Here is a 19,078-nt window from a genome sequence, read left to right as displayed (position 1 = left end):
ACTTGCAAACGTGAAGGAAAGTGATCCGTTCATGATTTTTTGGACCTGCAGCAACTGCGCCACGCAAGTACAATACAGACTAATCAAAATAAATTAAAAAAAATTTTCTTAGGTTGTGGTTTTATTTATTTTTGGGTGTGTTTTTCTTTCTGACTTCTTTTCTTGTCAGTTCTCAGGTTCTGATAACCAATGCGAAATACAGAGTCCATGAATAAATGACACAGATGCACAAAAATAGGCAAACACACTGATTTGAAACAATGTTTTTATTGTGGATTTCACAATGTATCCTGCACCCAGCAGGAGCAGCACAGACAGAGAACGCACAGCAGGGGTGGGTGGACAGACAACACAACACAACACAACACTTGCTTTCTGGTAAAATTCACTTTGCAGAGGGACACTTCATTTCTCCACTACACTTCCCTACACTAACTTAGTTAGTCAGCCGGGTATTTGAGTAGTTTCGCTCTGTTTTTTGACACTAGTTAGAGAGAGTAGTGCACCGGTCCTGGAGGTACTGCAATACCAGGTCGATGCGCGGAGTGGACAGAGCAAGCTCTTCTTCCATCTCCCTGTTCCAAAAATCCATTTAATATATGGTCCCCAGATAGGGGACGTATCAGATATTAAACTGATAAGAACAGATACTACACTTGATCTTAGCCAAAAGGCCGAGAAGCGATAACCCGATTACTCTCCGCAGCCGCGCCCGCCGACACACCACACTCCATGCGAATTACAGCTAAACTACCTTTTAAATGCAGCAGCGGCGACGAGGTAACAACCCAGCACTGCCCCGCACAGCCGGCTAACCCCGGCCAGCTACCAGCTGCCAGGGGGGGGGCCCCTTCCCACTGCCTGTGCAGGCCTGCCGGGCCCCCGGGATGGGCGCACCTGTGCTAAACGCAGACGCACGGGCCAGGCTCAGCTGCCGCCTGATTACATTAGCATGGCCCCGCCCAGCGCCGGAACAGCCATCACCCCTCCGCTGCCGGGCCTCCACGCCGAAGAGAAAAGTAAAGTAGGCTTCCGGCTCCCGGCATTCTGGCAACACGCTAGGAGAGAGTGTGGAGGGCAGAGGAAGAAGTCAAGTCTCTAGCCTGGCTGACTGGCTGCTTGAGAACACCGTGCGTCTTTCTTCGTTCGTTCATCCTCCTTCCTTCCTCTTCATATCTCTCCGTCTGTGTGGATGTGTGCGGTATGCCACAAGAGGGAGACACAGGCCGGGGAGTGCAGAGCCTAAACAGGAGTTGCCTTCCTAGCCTGCTGCACCCTCTCACAGCCAGGCTGGCACTGAAGCAGGCACCTGAGCAGGTGCTGAGTCATGCAGGAAGCCAGCCGATGATGTCACAATGCCCTGGTCCCAGGCAGCTGCTTAGTAAAGGGGCTGCAGCCAGGGCTCTGCCTGCCAGTCCGCTGGAGGCTCTCTGGGGGAAGGATGCAGCTGCTTTTCTTGCAGAGGACAACTTGCAAACGTGAAGGAAAGTGATCCGTTCATGATTTTTTGGACCTGCAGCAACTGCGCCACGCAAGTACAATACAGACTAATCAAAATAAATTAAAAAAAATTTTCTTAGGTTGTGGTTTTATTTATTTTTGGGTGTGTTTTTCTTTCTGACTTCTTTTCTTGTCAGTTCTCAGGTTCTGATAACCAATGCGAAATACAGAGTCCATGAATAAATGACACAGATGCACAAAAATAGGCAAACACACTGATTTGAAACAATGTTTTTATTGTGGATTTCACAATGTATCCTGCACCCAGCAGGAGCAGCACAGACAGAGAACGCACAGCAGGGGTGGGTGGACAGACAACACAACACAACACAACACTTGCTTTCTGGTAAAATTCACTTTGCAGAGGGACACTTCATTTCTCCACTACACTTCCCTACACTAACTTAGTTAGTCAGCCGGGTATTTGAGTAGTTTCGCTCTGTTTTTTGACACTAGTTAGAGAGAGTAGTGCACCGGTCCTGGAGGTACTGCAATACCAGGTCGATGCGCGGAGTGGACAGAGCAAGCTCTTCTTCCATCTCCCTGTTCCAAAAATCCATTTAATATATGGTCCCCAGATAGGGGACGTATCAGATATTAAACTGATAAGAACAGATACTACACTTGATCTTAGCCAAAAGGCCGAGAAGCGATAACCCGATTACTCTCCGCAGCCGCGCCCGCCGACACACCACACTCCATGCGAATTACAGCTAAACTACCTTTTAAATGCAGCAGCGGCGACGAGGTAACAACCCAGCACTGCCCCGCACAGCCGGCTAACCCCGGCCAGCTACCAGCTGCCAGGGGGGGGGCCCCTTCCCACTGCCTGTGCAGGCCTGCCGGGCCCCCGGGATGGGCGCACCTGTGCTAAACGCAGACGCACGGGCCAGGCTCAGCTGCCGCCTGATTACATTAGCATGGCCCCGCCCAGCGCCGGAACAGCCATCACCCCTCCGCTGCCGGGCCTCCACGCCGAAGAGAAAAGTAAAGTAGGCTTCCGGCTCCCGGCATTCTGGCAACACGCTAGGAGAGAGTGTGGAGGGCAGAGGAAGAAGTCAAGTCTCTAGCCTGGCTGACTGGCTGCTTGAGAACACCGTGCGTCTTTCTTCGTTCGTTCATCCTCCTTCCTTCCTCTTCATATCTCTCCGTCTGTGTGGATGTGTGCGGTATGCCACAAGAGGGAGACACAGGCCGGGGAGTGCAGAGCCTAAACAGGAGTTGCCTTCCTAGCCTGCTGCACCCTCTCACAGCCAGGCTGGCACTGAAGCAGGCACCTGAGCAGGTGCTGAGTCATGCAGGAAGCCAGCCGATGATGTCACAATGCCCTGGTCCCAGGCAGCTGCTTAGTAAAGGGGCTGCAGCCAGGGCTCTGCCTGCCAGTCCGCTGGAGGCTCTCTGGGGGAAGGATGCAGCTGCTTTTCTTGCAGAGGACAACTTGCAAACGTGAAGGAAAGTGATCCGTTCATGATTTTTTGGACCTGCAGCAACTGCGCCACGCAAGTACAATACAGACTAATCAAAATAAATTAAAAAAAATTTTCTTAGGTTGTGGTTTTATTTATTTTTGGGTGTGTTTTTCTTTCTGACTTCTTTTCTTGTCAGTTCTCAGGTTCTGATAACCAATGCGAAATACAGAGTCCATGAATAAATGACACAGATGCACAAAAATAGGCAAACACACTGATTTGAAACAATGTTTTTATTGTGGATTTCACAATGTATCCTGCACCCAGCAGGAGCAGCACAGACAGAGAACGCACAGCAGGGGTGGGTGGACAGACAACACAACACAACACAACACTTGCTTTCTGGTAAAATTCACTTTGCAGAGGGACACTTCATTTCTCCACTACACTTCCCTACACTAACTTAGTTAGTCAGCCGGGTATTTGAGTAGTTTCGCTCTGTTTTTTGACACTAGTTAGAGAGAGTAGTGCACCGGTCCTGGAGGTACTGCAATACCAGGTCGATGCGCGGAGTGGACAGAGCAAGCTCTTCTTCCATCTCCCTGTTCCAAAAATCCATTTAATATATGGTCCCCAGATAGGGGACGTATCAGATATTAAACTGATAAGAACAGATACTACACTTGATCTTAGCCAAAAGGCCGAGAAGCGATAACCCGATTACTCTCCGCAGCCGCGCCCGCCGACACACCACACTCCATGCGAATTACAGCTAAACTACCTTTTAAATGCAGCAGCGGCGACGAGGTAACAACCCAGCACTGCCCCGCACAGCCGGCTAACCCCGGCCAGCTACCAGCTGCCAGGGGGGGGGCCCCTTCCCACTGCCTGTGCAGGCCTGCCGGGCCCCCGGGATGGGCGCACCTGTGCTAAACGCAGACGCACGGGCCAGGCTCAGCTGCCGCCTGATTACATTAGCATGGCCCCGCCCAGCGCCGGAACAGCCATCACCCCTCCGCTGCCGGGCCTCCACGCCGAAGAGAAAAGTAAAGTAGGCTTCCGGCTCCCGGCATTCTGGCAACACGCTAGGAGAGAGTGTGGAGGGCAGAGGAAGAAGTCAAGTCTCTAGCCTGGCTGACTGGCTGCTTGAGAACACCGTGCGTCTTTCTTCGTTCGTTCATCCTCCTTCCTTCCTCTTCATATCTCTCCGTCTGTGTGGATGTGTGCGGTATGCCACAAGAGGGAGACACAGGCCGGGGAGTGCAGAGCCTAAACAGGAGTTGCCTTCCTAGCCTGCTGCACCCTCTCACAGCCAGGCTGGCACTGAAGCAGGCACCTGAGCAGGTGCTGAGTCATGCAGGAAGCCAGCCGATGATGTCACAATGCCCTGGTCCCAGGCAGCTGCTTAGTAAAGGGGCTGCAGCCAGGGCTCTGCCTGCCAGTCCGCTGGAGGCTCTCTGGGGGAAGGATGCAGCTGCTTTTCTTGCAGAGGACAACTTGCAAACGTGAAGGAAAGTGATCCGTTCATGATTTTTTGGACCTGCAGCAACTGCGCCACGCAAGTACAATACAGACTAATCAAAATAAATTAAAAAAAATTTTCTTAGGTTGTGGTTTTATTTATTTTTGGGTGTGTTTTTCTTTCTGACTTCTTTTCTTGTCAGTTCTCAGGTTCTGATAACCAATGCGAAATACAGAGTCCATGAATAAATGACACAGATGCACAAAAATAGGCAAACACACTGATTTGAAACAATGTTTTTATTGTGGATTTCACAATGTATCCTGCACCCAGCAGGAGCAGCACAGACAGAGAACGCACAGCAGGGGTGGGTGGACAGACAACACAACACAACACAACACTTGCTTTCTGGTAAAATTCACTTTGCAGAGGGACACTTCATTTCTCCACTACACTTCCCTACACTAACTTAGTTAGTCAGCCGGGTATTTGAGTAGTTTCGCTCTGTTTTTTGACACTAGTTAGAGAGAGTAGTGCACCGGTCCTGGAGGTACTGCAATACCAGGTCGATGCGCGGAGTGGACAGAGCAAGCTCTTCTTCCATCTCCCTGTTCCAAAAATCCATTTAATATATGGTCCCCAGATAGGGGACGTATCAGATATTAAACTGATAAGAACAGATACTACACTTGATCTTAGCCAAAAGGCCGAGAAGCGATAACCCGATTACTCTCCGCAGCCGCGCCCGCCGACACACCACACTCCATGCGAATTACAGCTAAACTACCTTTTAAATGCAGCAGCGGCGACGAGGTAACAACCCAGCACTGCCCCGCACAGCCGGCTAACCCCGGCCAGCTACCAGCTGCCAGGGGGGGGGCCCCTTCCCACTGCCTGTGCAGGCCTGCCGGGCCCCCGGGATGGGCGCACCTGTGCTAAACGCAGACGCACGGGCCAGGCTCAGCTGCCGCCTGATTACATTAGCATGGCCCCGCCCAGCGCCGGAACAGCCATCACCCCTCCGCTGCCGGGCCTCCACGCCGAAGAGAAAAGTAAAGTAGGCTTCCGGCTCCCGGCATTCTGGCAACACGCTAGGAGAGAGTGTGGAGGGCAGAGGAAGAAGTCAAGTCTCTAGCCTGGCTGACTGGCTGCTTGAGAACACCGTGCGTCTTTCTTCGTTCGTTCATCCTCCTTCCTTCCTCTTCATATCTCTCCGTCTGTGTGGATGTGTGCGGTATGCCACAAGAGGGAGACACAGGCCGGGGAGTGCAGAGCCTAAACAGGAGTTGCCTTCCTAGCCTGCTGCACCCTCTCACAGCCAGGCTGGCACTGAAGCAGGCACCTGAGCAGGTGCTGAGTCATGCAGGAAGCCAGCCGATGATGTCACAATGCCCTGGTCCCAGGCAGCTGCTTAGTAAAGGGGCTGCAGCCAGGGCTCTGCCTGCCAGTCCGCTGGAGGCTCTCTGGGGGAAGGATGCAGCTGCTTTTCTTGCAGAGGACAACTTGCAAACGTGAAGGAAAGTGATCCGTTCATGATTTTTTGGACCTGCAGCAACTGCGCCACGCAAGTACAATACAGACTAATCAAAATAAATTAAAAAAAATTTTCTTAGGTTGTGGTTTTATTTATTTTTGGGTGTGTTTTTCTTTCTGACTTCTTTTCTTGTCAGTTCTCAGGTTCTGATAACCAATGCGAAATACAGAGTCCATGAATAAATGACACAGATGCACAAAAATAGGCAAACACACTGATTTGAAACAATGTTTTTATTGTGGATTTCACAATGTATCCTGCACCCAGCAGGAGCAGCACAGACAGAGAACGCACAGCAGGGGTGGGTGGACAGACAACACAACACAACACAACACTTGCTTTCTGGTAAAATTCACTTTGCAGAGGGACACTTCATTTCTCCACTACACTTCCCTACACTAACTTAGTTAGTCAGCCGGGTATTTGAGTAGTTTCGCTCTGTTTTTTGACACTAGTTAGAGAGAGTAGTGCACCGGTCCTGGAGGTACTGCAATACCAGGTCGATGCGCGGAGTGGACAGAGCAAGCTCTTCTTCCATCTCCCTGTTCCAAAAATCCATTTAATATATGGTCCCCAGATAGGGGACGTATCAGATATTAAACTGATAAGAACAGATACTACACTTGATCTTAGCCAAAAGGCCGAGAAGCGATAACCCGATTACTCTCCGCAGCCGCGCCCGCCGACACACCACACTCCATGCGAATTACAGCTAAACTACCTTTTAAATGCAGCAGCGGCGACGAGGTAACAACCCAGCACTGCCCCGCACAGCCGGCTAACCCCGGCCAGCTACCAGCTGCCAGGGGGGGGGCCCCTTCCCACTGCCTGTGCAGGCCTGCCGGGCCCCCGGGATGGGCGCACCTGTGCTAAACGCAGACGCACGGGCCAGGCTCAGCTGCCGCCTGATTACATTAGCATGGCCCCGCCCAGCGCCGGAACAGCCATCACCCCTCCGCTGCCGGGCCTCCACGCCGAAGAGAAAAGTAAAGTAGGCTTCCGGCTCCCGGCATTCTGGCAACACGCTAGGAGAGAGTGTGGAGGGCAGAGGAAGAAGTCAAGTCTCTAGCCTGGCTGACTGGCTGCTTGAGAACACCGTGCGTCTTTCTTCGTTCGTTCATCCTCCTTCCTTCCTCTTCATATCTCTCCGTCTGTGTGGATGTGTGCGGTATGCCACAAGAGGGAGACACAGGCCGGGGAGTGCAGAGCCTAAACAGGAGTTGCCTTCCTAGCCTGCTGCACCCTCTCACAGCCAGGCTGGCACTGAAGCAGGCACCTGAGCAGGTGCTGAGTCATGCAGGAAGCCAGCCGATGATGTCACAATGCCCTGGTCCCAGGCAGCTGCTTAGTAAAGGGGCTGCAGCCAGGGCTCTGCCTGCCAGTCCGCTGGAGGCTCTCTGGGGGAAGGATGCAGCTGCTTTTCTTGCAGAGGACAACTTGCAAACGTGAAGGAAAGTGATCCGTTCATGATTTTTTGGACCTGCAGCAACTGCGCCACGCAAGTACAATACAGACTAATCAAAATAAATTAAAAAAAATTTTCTTAGGTTGTGGTTTTATTTATTTTTGGGTGTGTTTTTCTTTCTGACTTCTTTTCTTGTCAGTTCTCAGGTTCTGATAACCAATGCGAAATACAGAGTCCATGAATAAATGACACAGATGCACAAAAATAGGCAAACACACTGATTTGAAACAATGTTTTTATTGTGGATTTCACAATGTATCCTGCACCCAGCAGGAGCAGCACAGACAGAGAACGCACAGCAGGGGTGGGTGGACAGACAACACAACACAACACAACACTTGCTTTCTGGTAAAATTCACTTTGCAGAGGGACACTTCATTTCTCCACTACACTTCCCTACACTAACTTAGTTAGTCAGCCGGGTATTTGAGTAGTTTCGCTCTGTTTTTTGACACTAGTTAGAGAGAGTAGTGCACCGGTCCTGGAGGTACTGCAATACCAGGTCGATGCGCGGAGTGGACAGAGCAAGCTCTTCTTCCATCTCCCTGTTCCAAAAATCCATTTAATATATGGTCCCCAGATAGGGGACGTATCAGATATTAAACTGATAAGAACAGATACTACACTTGATCTTAGCCAAAAGGCCGAGAAGCGATAACCCGATTACTCTCCGCAGCCGCGCCCGCCGACACACCACACTCCATGCGAATTACAGCTAAACTACCTTTTAAATGCAGCAGCGGCGACGAGGTAACAACCCAGCACTGCCCCGCACAGCCGGCTAACCCCGGCCAGCTACCAGCTGCCAGGGGGGGGGCCCCTTCCCACTGCCTGTGCAGGCCTGCCGGGCCCCCGGGATGGGCGCACCTGTGCTAAACGCAGACGCACGGGCCAGGCTCAGCTGCCGCCTGATTACATTAGCATGGCCCCGCCCAGCGCCGGAACAGCCATCACCCCTCCGCTGCCGGGCCTCCACGCCGAAGAGAAAAGTAAAGTAGGCTTCCGGCTCCCGGCATTCTGGCAACACGCTAGGAGAGAGTGTGGAGGGCAGAGGAAGAAGTCAAGTCTCTAGCCTGGCTGACTGGCTGCTTGAGAACACCGTGCGTCTTTCTTCGTTCGTTCATCCTCCTTCCTTCCTCTTCATATCTCTCCGTCTGTGTGGATGTGTGCGGTATGCCACAAGAGGGAGACACAGGCCGGGGAGTGCAGAGCCTAAACAGGAGTTGCCTTCCTAGCCTGCTGCACCCTCTCACAGCCAGGCTGGCACTGAAGCAGGCACCTGAGCAGGTGCTGAGTCATGCAGGAAGCCAGCCGATGATGTCACAATGCCCTGGTCCCAGGCAGCTGCTTAGTAAAGGGGCTGCAGCCAGGGCTCTGCCTGCCAGTCCGCTGGAGGCTCTCTGGGGGAAGGATGCAGCTGCTTTTCTTGCAGAGGACAACTTGCAAACGTGAAGGAAAGTGATCCGTTCATGATTTTTTGGACCTGCAGCAACTGCGCCACGCAAGTACAATACAGACTAATCAAAATAAATTAAAAAAAATTTTCTTAGGTTGTGGTTTTATTTATTTTTGGGTGTGTTTTTCTTTCTGACTTCTTTTCTTGTCAGTTCTCAGGTTCTGATAACCAATGCGAAATACAGAGTCCATGAATAAATGACACAGATGCACAAAAATAGGCAAACACACTGATTTGAAACAATGTTTTTATTGTGGATTTCACAATGTATCCTGCACCCAGCAGGAGCAGCACAGACAGAGAACGCACAGCAGGGGTGGGTGGACAGACAACACAACACAACACAACACTTGCTTTCTGGTAAAATTCACTTTGCAGAGGGACACTTCATTTCTCCACTACACTTCCCTACACTAACTTAGTTAGTCAGCCGGGTATTTGAGTAGTTTCGCTCTGTTTTTTGACACTAGTTAGAGAGAGTAGTGCACCGGTCCTGGAGGTACTGCAATACCAGGTCGATGCGCGGAGTGGACAGAGCAAGCTCTTCTTCCATCTCCCTGTTCCAAAAATCCATTTAATATATGGTCCCCAGATAGGGGACGTATCAGATATTAAACTGATAAGAACAGATACTACACTTGATCTTAGCCAAAAGGCCGAGAAGCGATAACCCGATTACTCTCCGCAGCCGCGCCCGCCGACACACCACACTCCATGCGAATTACAGCTAAACTACCTTTTAAATGCAGCAGCGGCGACGAGGTAACAACCCAGCACTGCCCCGCACAGCCGGCTAACCCCGGCCAGCTACCAGCTGCCAGGGGGGGGGCCCCTTCCCACTGCCTGTGCAGGCCTGCCGGGCCCCCGGGATGGGCGCACCTGTGCTAAACGCAGACGCACGGGCCAGGCTCAGCTGCCGCCTGATTACATTAGCATGGCCCCGCCCAGCGCCGGAACAGCCATCACCCCTCCGCTGCCGGGCCTCCACGCCGAAGAGAAAAGTAAAGTAGGCTTCCGGCTCCCGGCATTCTGGCAACACGCTAGGAGAGAGTGTGGAGGGCAGAGGAAGAAGTCAAGTCTCTAGCCTGGCTGACTGGCTGCTTGAGAACACCGTGCGTCTTTCTTCGTTCGTTCATCCTCCTTCCTTCCTCTTCATATCTCTCCGTCTGTGTGGATGTGTGCGGTATGCCACAAGAGGGAGACACAGGCCGGGGAGTGCAGAGCCTAAACAGGAGTTGCCTTCCTAGCCTGCTGCACCCTCTCACAGCCAGGCTGGCACTGAAGCAGGCACCTGAGCAGGTGCTGAGTCATGCAGGAAGCCAGCCGATGATGTCACAATGCCCTGGTCCCAGGCAGCTGCTTAGTAAAGGGGCTGCAGCCAGGGCTCTGCCTGCCAGTCCGCTGGAGGCTCTCTGGGGGAAGGATGCAGCTGCTTTTCTTGCAGAGGACAACTTGCAAACGTGAAGGAAAGTGATCCGTTCATGATTTTTTGGACCTGCAGCAACTGCGCCACGCAAGTACAATACAGACTAATCAAAATAAATTAAAAAAAATTTTCTTAGGTTGTGGTTTTATTTATTTTTGGGTGTGTTTTTCTTTCTGACTTCTTTTCTTGTCAGTTCTCAGGTTCTGATAACCAATGCGAAATACAGAGTCCATGAATAAATGACACAGATGCACAAAAATAGGCAAACACACTGATTTGAAACAATGTTTTTATTGTGGATTTCACAATGTATCCTGCACCCAGCAGGAGCAGCACAGACAGAGAACGCACAGCAGGGGTGGGTGGACAGACAACACAACACAACACAACACTTGCTTTCTGGTAAAATTCACTTTGCAGAGGGACACTTCATTTCTCCACTACACTTCCCTACACTAACTTAGTTAGTCAGCCGGGTATTTGAGTAGTTTCGCTCTGTTTTTTGACACTAGTTAGAGAGAGTAGTGCACCGGTCCTGGAGGTACTGCAATACCAGGTCGATGCGCGGAGTGGACAGAGCAAGCTCTTCTTCCATCTCCCTGTTCCAAAAATCCATTTAATATATGGTCCCCAGATAGGGGACGTATCAGATATTAAACTGATAAGAACAGATACTACACTTGATCTTAGCCAAAAGGCCGAGAAGCGATAACCCGATTACTCTCCGCAGCCGCGCCCGCCGACACACCACACTCCATGCGAATTACAGCTAAACTACCTTTTAAATGCAGCAGCGGCGACGACGACGAGATCAAATGAAAAAGAGAAGGTATATGTAATAACTATTTTTATTAACAAATTGAACAGAGTGTAACTCTGATCTTAGTTGATTATGCTAACCTTCACAAAATTTGCCCTTTCATGCAATCAGTTTACAACTTTTAGCGATGACTTCATTAAATTAATTTAACAAAAAATAATTGAATAATTTAGAGAACAAAGATTATTAATAGATACTTGATATCTATGTAACTTTACCAATATCGAAACAAATACATTTTTAGTTCTATTTATTATGTTTTTTTATGCTCTTTTGCATATTTGCATGACTGCATAACACACCTTTTTATTATTCAGATTTTTGGAATTATGGGGTTAAAGAATTTTTAACATTTTTCTATTACTAGAACCAATTATTTAATATATTTTGGACATTCCTTTTGCACCCACAGTTGATGTTATTCGTTTACAAAACTAAAATTACAGTTATCAAAATACATTTTCTAATGTATTTATTTTGAGTGTCTGGTCACTCTAAAGTGGAATATGACTGAGTTTCATACCACCCTATGTAGAGGGGTTAAATCTTACAATGCTAATAAGTCCATAGCACTGTTTTCAAATTGATTCTATTCACTGGGAAGGGAAGAACTAATAGCAATGGAAAGTAGAGATGGGAAGTTCGGATCTTTTCAATGATACGGATGATTTGAATCGGATCATTGAAAAGATCCAGATATTTGATCGGAATCTCGGAGCAATTTTAAAGGAAAGCATTCGGGGGTGAAATGAACAGCAGGACAGGTCTGTGGACAGGAGAAGGGGAGGGGGTTGGACACGGAAACAGTAAATTCGGGCGCCTGAGGCTAGTGGACAAATCGGGCGCCGCCATTCACTTCTATAATAAATATCGTTTAATGGGCGCCCGGTAGGAAAAAAGGGCGCCGGAGAAAACTAACGTTTTAAAAGCGGCGCCCGGAGACTTAATGTTTTATTACTGTTTCTCATGATTACACATTATTTAATGATTTATACATGTTTAAATATTATTTTTAAACGAACACCAGTACAATATTTTTCCCAAACATTATTTTTAAACGAAAAACATTACTTTTTTTTTTTTTTATACATTATTTTTAAACGAAAACAATTACAGGGGGGTCTTAGGTTTAGGCACCAACAGGGGGGTCTTAGGTTTAGGCACCAACAGGGGGTCTTAGGTTTAGGCACCAACAGGGGGGTCTTAGGTTTAGGCACTAACAGGGGGGTCTTAGGTTTAGGCACTAACAGGGGGGTCTTAGGTTTAGGCACCAACAGGGGGGTCTTAGGTTTAGGCACCAACAGGGGGTCTTAGGTTTAGGCACCAACAGGGGGGTCTTAGGTTTAGGCACCAACAGGGGGGTCTTAGGTTTAGGCACTAACAGGGGGGTCTAGGGGTTAGGGGTAGGTACAGGGAGGGTTACTTAGGCACCAACAGGGGGGGTCTTAGGTTTAGGCATCAACAGGGGGGTCTAGGGGTTAGGGGTAGGTACAGGGAGGGTTACTTAGTAATTTTTTTTTTAAACGATATTATGCGTTTCATTATTTAAACGAAAGATTAACGTTTTTACAATTGCCGATTTAATACACATTATTTAATGATTTATAACGTTTAAAACCATTACTTTTAAACGAAATACATTTTTAAACGTAATCCATGTTTATCGTTAAAAACCCGGCGCCCTTTTTTCCCATCGCCCCTTTTTAACGTACGCGTTGGACACACAGAGAAGGGGAGAAGATGGACAGAGGGCAGGGAGTGGACAGAGAAGGGAGGAGGGAAGAGCAGAGAGCAGAAATGTTTGCTTGCACACAATACCCACATGCTGCAATCATATGCTTTACATATATTGCACCTACTGATTCATCTGTATACTTTGAATGCAAACGTCGCCCAGTGAAAGAAAGCATTCCCAGAAGTACAGTGCAGCTGTTTAGAGCAGTGCAGGAGGATCATATTGCACAGTAATCACAGTGCATGCCCTGTCCTAGCCAAGCACGCTGTCTACAAAGCTACTGAGCTGTGGCAAAAGCTTCCAATGTGATCACTGTGCAGCACTACGGAACAGCCAGCCTATAATGAGCAGCACATTGCAGCCAGTATGTGTGCTCTACATATATCTGGCAGTGGCACCCATGTCCCCTCTCTTCTCTACTAACTGCTGTCTCTGCAAGGCTGCCTCCCCTTGCGATCCATCTCTGCTCGGCTTCCAGGACCCACCTGCCCACTGAGGGGGCACATGCCGAGCGACCCTGGGCCTAATCACTCATTTTGATGATTCAACTAACAAAATCGTTCATGATCCGGACAACACTAATGGTAAGTCTGGCTGTTTTCAGTGTATTTTTTCCATCATCAACCAACTAATTTGATTCACTACACTGTAAAGGGTTGTGTCAGGGAAGCAGTAATTTCTTGAGAGTCACTCCTCCCCTCCCCTCCCCTCCCCTCTCCTCCCCTCCCCTCCCCTCCCCTCCCCTCCCCTCCCCTGCTAATTAGCTTACAAATCTATTATTCATTCTCCAAAAAATCTATTATTCATTCTGCTCCTGACTCCTTGCCATAAACATGCACAATGCATGCATGTGAAGATTGCTGAGAAAGTACACATCTACCTACTCAGCGGCTGGTGTGAAAGGAAAAATAATCCAAGTCTATGGACTTTTATTTTACTTATATTTTACCGTGGTTCACACAAAGAGGTAACCTTGCTTTCTAACTGTAATAAGGGTATCGTATCAGTGTGAAAAAAATGCTTAAGTGCAGCCTGTTTAAGTATAGGTGGACTTTTACTGCGATAATTTTTGTTTTATTTTATTTTTTAAACAAGCATCTGTACGATTTTAGGATGCATTTAGCGGTTCACCGTGCAGTATAGGAAGACATAAAAATGTTGTTAATGATTGAAACACTACTAAACATTCTCTTTTTATCAATTCTTTCAAATTTAAATTTTTACGATTCTTTCAAATTTTTTCAATTATTTCTATTTTTTCGGATCTTTACGTTCAATTTCAATTTTTAACATTATTTCAATTCTCGATTTTACTTGGTTACCCGCACCCAGGCTATGCATATGCATGCATATGCATATGCATAGGTTAGGATTTAGTGTTAGGCCCATCCCATGGACGATTGACTTCTTCGCAGTGGGCGGGACGAGTACTTAATAGGTTGCATGCAAGCTGTTACAGGAAACTAACATCCTCCTCCAGTTTATGCTCGGGGTGTGTATATTCTTGCACTCTTTTGCAGGTAGGCACTAAGTAGCGCTGCTCATTTCCTTGCTATGTACTAATGTAATTCGTTTTTGGTCAGCTGCTCCCACTTAACAGCCATGCTTTTGGTGTATATGCGGAGCCTCTGTTTGGGTTCAAGGTGCGTTTGTAGTTCCTGGGGGGGGGGGGGGGGGTCACCGCATCTATGATTGGAGGCCATTCGGAATTCGGAGGCGGCCTGGTGTTGCGCTGATCCTCCTTTTGCGCAACTTGGTGACTAATGGGGAAGAAGCGTGTACTGCACACAAAGTGGTGTAAACTTAGTATTGACGTATTACACTACAGAGTTTCCTTTCCTTTTGCATAGATGGTTGGAATGACACTGAAGAGATAAAAGATCATTGTGAACCTGAGAGATCTAAGGACTGCAGCGGGCCGGGCCACATGCAACTTTTGCCAACTGTTAGAATTGGCACTACAATCTGGTGAGCGTAATTGTTTTTCTAATAGTGGATTGCAAGGGTCATTGGGTTAAGAATTCTATAAGAAGCGTGGCACTTTTGTTGCATTGGGACTTATAAACTAGGACTTTTTTTTAGCAAATGTATGCATAGGAATCCTTGTTACCTGGCAGAATCCTTGTTACCTGGCAGGGCCATTATTCTGGAATAGGAAATAGGAGAATTTAGGATTTTTTTTTTTTGTTTTTTTTTTTCTTCCTGAAGTACAATATATGTAAACAGCTGTGTGACAAAAGTTATGTGTATTGGAACTTGTGTATATTTTGTGTTTAGGATTAGAGAATAGTAAAGGGTGGAGTTATTTATCATCATTTAAGTTCTGTGAGAAAAAAGAACTTCAGATCAGGCTTGCATTTGGAAGTCAACGGTATACAGATAGGACCGGCTGAGCGCTGACATCATTTGATTGTGAGGTAATAAATACATACATTTATACATTGCGGTGGCGTGGGCAGGGCGGACGCGGTGGCTCAGCCGATTCCATGATGCATTCGTGCTGAAATAGGACAGATCGGCCTGTAGTGTATAGGCAGATTCCATTAAGGGGCCCATACACCTAACTATTTTCCAGCCGATATACGGCCGATTCGATCACATTGATCGAATCGGCTGTAAAATCGCCACGCGCAACGCTGACAAAACGATCAATTTCAAGCCAAAAATCAATCATTCACGTTGATTCCCGTCGATCAGGCCATGCGGAACATTTCTCTCTCGGGTCGCCGGCGGGTCGGGAGTGCATCAATAGCGGCGGTCGAATGCCAGACAACAGACGCTATACAGCGGGTATACATTACCTGTTCCGGGCGGTCTTCTTTCCGCGCTGGGTTTCGGGCCGGCTGCTGCTACACAGAACTTCCTGTCCCGGCAGGAAGTTTAAATCCCGGCAGGAAGTTTAAACTAACAGTACAGCGCCCTCTACTGTTTACACTTCCCCTGGATAGGAAGTTCAGTAGCTGCAGGAACGGTCTGGAGCGGAGAAGACGGCAGCGGTGACGCTCGCGCCGGCCGGATCAGGTAATGAATCCGGGGGGGTGGAGAGAGGGGGGGGGGGAGGGGGGGGGGAGAGGGGGGGGGGGGAGAGGGGGGGGGGGGAGAGGGGGGGGGCAGCTCCACAGATTGTGATCGATTGGTTTCCGGCTGAAATCGATTAATAATCTGTTTGCAGTAAAGGGGGCCATACGATCCCTCTCTGATCAGATTCGATCAAAGAGGGTGTATCTGTTGGTCGAATCGGATTGCAAATCGACCAGTATATGGTCGACTTTAGAGATTAATGTGTCTCTTGGTGGAATCTGCCCTTAAATCTTCTAATCACCTTTTAGCCCCGTCTACATGGGGGGGGGATGCGGCTCGATTGATAAGATCCTACAGGTCGGATCTTAATGCCGCCGATTCCCTGTTCATTCACCACGAGGGGACAATGGCAGGGAATAAAGGAGAAGATAAGCGGCGCCGGCGGGGACGAGCGGTTATCTAATGCGGCGCGAGCGGGGATGTGGCAGGGATGCGGAAGAGGCGACCCGGCAGCTAATCGAGACGCCTCATCTGCGCGTGTAGATGAGGCTTTACATTATTTTATGTAAAGTACTGGTAGAGACTGGTCATTGTCTCTGGTGCATTGTCTTCTGGTTATCTCCTGCTGGGTAGAACCAATCCTAATTGCTAGTCAAATAGATGGTTAGATAATTTCCAACATGTTGGAAGTTATCTATCTGGCAGGTAACTCTTAAGCTGGCCATACACTGGCCCGATTTACAGCCGTTTCGACAGCAGATTCGATCACTGGGATCGATTCTGCTGCCAATCGTTCGCGCTACACGCCTAATTTCGATCCATTTCGTCCGATCCCGTCGATCGCGCCGTGTGGAAAATAACCGGTCGCCCGCGGGTAAAGAGCGCAACGCTAGCCCGCAATGCTCCGCCGGCGCGACTGCGTCTACGCTCTTCTCCGCTCTGGTCTCCGGCATGCCTTCACTTATTCATGCCCGGCAGGAAGTTTGAACAGTAGAGGGCTCTTACTGTTTAAACTTCCTGCCGGGCAGGAAGAAGTGAAGCATGCTGGACCCGGAAACCAGAGCGGAGACGGAGAAGAAAAGCGGAGAGAGACCCGGGAGTCGTGCCGGCGGAGTAGGTAATGTATGCGGGGGGGGGGGGAGGGGAGGGAAGGGCGCCGCCGGCGGCGGCAGCAGCAGCAGCAGCAGCAGCAGCAGCACCACCACCACCACCACCACCACCACCACCACCGATTGTGAACGGTTTCAGGCGGAAATCGGTTCACAATCTGTTTGCAGTAAAGGTAGCCATACAATCCCTCTCTGATCAGATTCGATCAGATAGGGATCTGTCTGTTGGTCGAATCTGATGGCAAATCGACCAGTGTATGGCCACCTTTATGCTGGGGATACATGGTACGTTTCTGTACCGTGTATCGACCAGCTGATCCAGCAAGCTGATATATTCAGCTGGCCCGAACATGCCGCTCAACTCGCGCACGCACGATTCCCGCCTGCGGACAATGGCAGGGAATCAAGCGGTGATAAGGAAGCACCGGCGGGGACGAGCGGCAATCTATCCGTGCGGACGAGCGGGGATGCGCCGGCATCAAGACGCTGGCTCGATCCGGCGCATACAATGAGCCATCTATGCCCACCATTATAGAAATTATAACAGAAAATTGTATGGTGTGTACCTAGAGACAAGCTGAACACAAGCTGAACTATCTAAATACATACAGAGAGCATTTCCTTCTGTCAGAGTTAAAGCCTCTTTCCCACCAAGACGTTGCGGTTTAGCGGACGTTATGGTCGCATAACGTGCCCCTAACGCAACGCATGGTGGTGTTAAAGTTGGACGCCAGATTGCAGCCGCTCCAGGTGTTAGTGATGGGAAGTACAGATCTTTGTAGGCATTCGGATCATTTGAATCAGATCATTGAAAAGATCCGGATCTTTGAACCAAATAATTTGAATCGTTTTACTAGGAAAGCAGACTGGGTGAAATGACTAGCAGGACAGGACTTTCCCTGCACTGTACATTCTGTATGTTCTGGTCTGACAGACATCCACTGTGAACCTAATTTTTCATTGTGATGAACCGAAAGATTCGACTCACAAAAAAGATCCGGATCAAATGAACGATTCGTTCATGATCCGGATAACGAGTCCCAACATGAGTCACCACAGTGCAGTGAATATTAATTAGCCATGTGGCTAGTCACTGAGCATGTGCAAACAATCTAACGCAGCTCTATAGCTCTCTATAGCGGTATAACGTACAGCATGCTGCACTTTCATTTATCGTGCAGCGTTATACCCTAACGCAACGTGGGCACTGTGAACAGCACATGGATTTTACAGTTCTGTGCGTTAGGCTGCAATACTGGCTGCTGTAACGTGGGACTTTAACATCCCACTGTAAAACCAGCCTAAGGCCTCTTGCACACTGCAAGCAATTCAGATTCAGATTCCGCCTTTTAATCAGTTTTTACCTCCGATTCAGATTCAGATTTGCAGTGTGCAAGGAGCAAACTGCAAATCTGAATCTGAATCGGAAGTAAAAACAGATTAAAAAGCGGAATCTGAATCTGAATTGCTTGCAGTGTGCAAGAGGCCTAAAGGTGGCCATACACTTATAGATTTGCAGCAGATTTGACCATCAGATAGATTTCTGGCACATTCCTGTCAAGTAAAATCTGACAGGAATCTATCTGATGTGTGCACCACACACTAGGAAAAGATTTCAAATAGATTTCAGGATATATATATATATATATATATATATATATATATATATATATATATATATATATATATATATATATATATATATATAGAGAGAGAGAGAGAGAGAGAGAGAGAGAGAGAGAGATAGATAGATAGATATATCTATATCTATATCTATATCTATCTATATATATATATCTATATCCATTATTGCACGCAGGGCCGTTTCTAGGGTCCTTGGAGATCGGGGGCACCTGTGGGCACCAGGCGGGGAGGTATATGCGGGGCGCAGAGCGGCAAAAAATGGGCGCGGCCATGCGGTAAGTGGGCGTGCCCATGGGTGGGGCAAATGTACATGAACTTAGCAGCGGTGTAAGCTACAGATAACGGGCCTGCCCATCGAAATATTGGATGGAGCCCCCTGTCCTTTATTTGGATAATTTAAAATCAGTATAGGCATAGATCAAAGATGTATACGCACATACAATTTTGATTGGTCTATCACTGACCCCCAATTTTATCACCCCCGTGCAGTAAATGGG

At 48.6% G+C, this 19,078-nt stretch overlaps 8 non-coding genes across 8 annotated transcripts; all 8 read right to left on the bottom strand.

Moving 5' to 3' along the window:
• Nucleotides 1-495: 495 nt before the first annotated feature.
• LOC137505807 (U2 spliceosomal RNA) lies at nt 496-686 on the bottom strand. Its single transcript, XR_011020362.1, has one exon. It is a non-coding gene; the product is annotated as a U2 spliceosomal RNA (small nuclear RNA).
• A 1,277-nt stretch (nt 687-1,963) lies between these two features.
• On the bottom strand, nt 1,964-2,154 carry LOC137505796 (U2 spliceosomal RNA). Its single transcript, XR_011020360.1, has one exon. It is a non-coding gene; the product is annotated as a U2 spliceosomal RNA (small nuclear RNA).
• Nucleotides 2,155-3,431: 1,277 nt separating this feature from the next.
• Nucleotides 3,432-3,622, bottom strand: LOC137505785 (U2 spliceosomal RNA). The gene has a single exon (XR_011020358.1). It is a non-coding gene; the product is annotated as a U2 spliceosomal RNA (small nuclear RNA).
• Nucleotides 3,623-4,899: 1,277 nt separating this feature from the next.
• LOC137505774 (U2 spliceosomal RNA) lies at nt 4,900-5,090 on the bottom strand. The gene has a single exon (XR_011020349.1). It is a non-coding gene; the product is annotated as a U2 spliceosomal RNA (small nuclear RNA).
• A 1,277-nt stretch (nt 5,091-6,367) lies between these two features.
• On the bottom strand, nt 6,368-6,558 carry LOC137505763 (U2 spliceosomal RNA). Its single transcript, XR_011020342.1, has one exon. It is a non-coding gene; the product is annotated as a U2 spliceosomal RNA (small nuclear RNA).
• Nucleotides 6,559-7,835: 1,277 nt separating this feature from the next.
• On the bottom strand, nt 7,836-8,026 carry LOC137505752 (U2 spliceosomal RNA). Its single transcript, XR_011020338.1, has one exon. It is a non-coding gene; the product is annotated as a U2 spliceosomal RNA (small nuclear RNA).
• A 1,277-nt stretch (nt 8,027-9,303) lies between these two features.
• LOC137505740 (U2 spliceosomal RNA) lies at nt 9,304-9,494 on the bottom strand. Its single transcript, XR_011020334.1, has one exon. It is a non-coding gene; the product is annotated as a U2 spliceosomal RNA (small nuclear RNA).
• Nucleotides 9,495-10,771: 1,277 nt separating this feature from the next.
• LOC137505728 (U2 spliceosomal RNA) lies at nt 10,772-10,962 on the bottom strand. Its single transcript, XR_011020326.1, has one exon. It is a non-coding gene; the product is annotated as a U2 spliceosomal RNA (small nuclear RNA).
• Between the last annotated feature and the right edge of the window lie 8,116 nt (nt 10,963-19,078).

Source organism: Hyperolius riggenbachi, chromosome 4 (assembly GCF_040937935.1).
Source record: "Hyperolius riggenbachi isolate aHypRig1 chromosome 4, aHypRig1.pri, whole genome shotgun sequence".
In the NCBI taxonomy this organism is placed as follows: domain Eukaryota; kingdom Metazoa; phylum Chordata; class Amphibia; order Anura; family Hyperoliidae; genus Hyperolius; species Hyperolius riggenbachi.
Note: the sequence above shows the minus strand (reverse complement) of the source record. Positions and strands in the feature narration are given on the sequence as shown.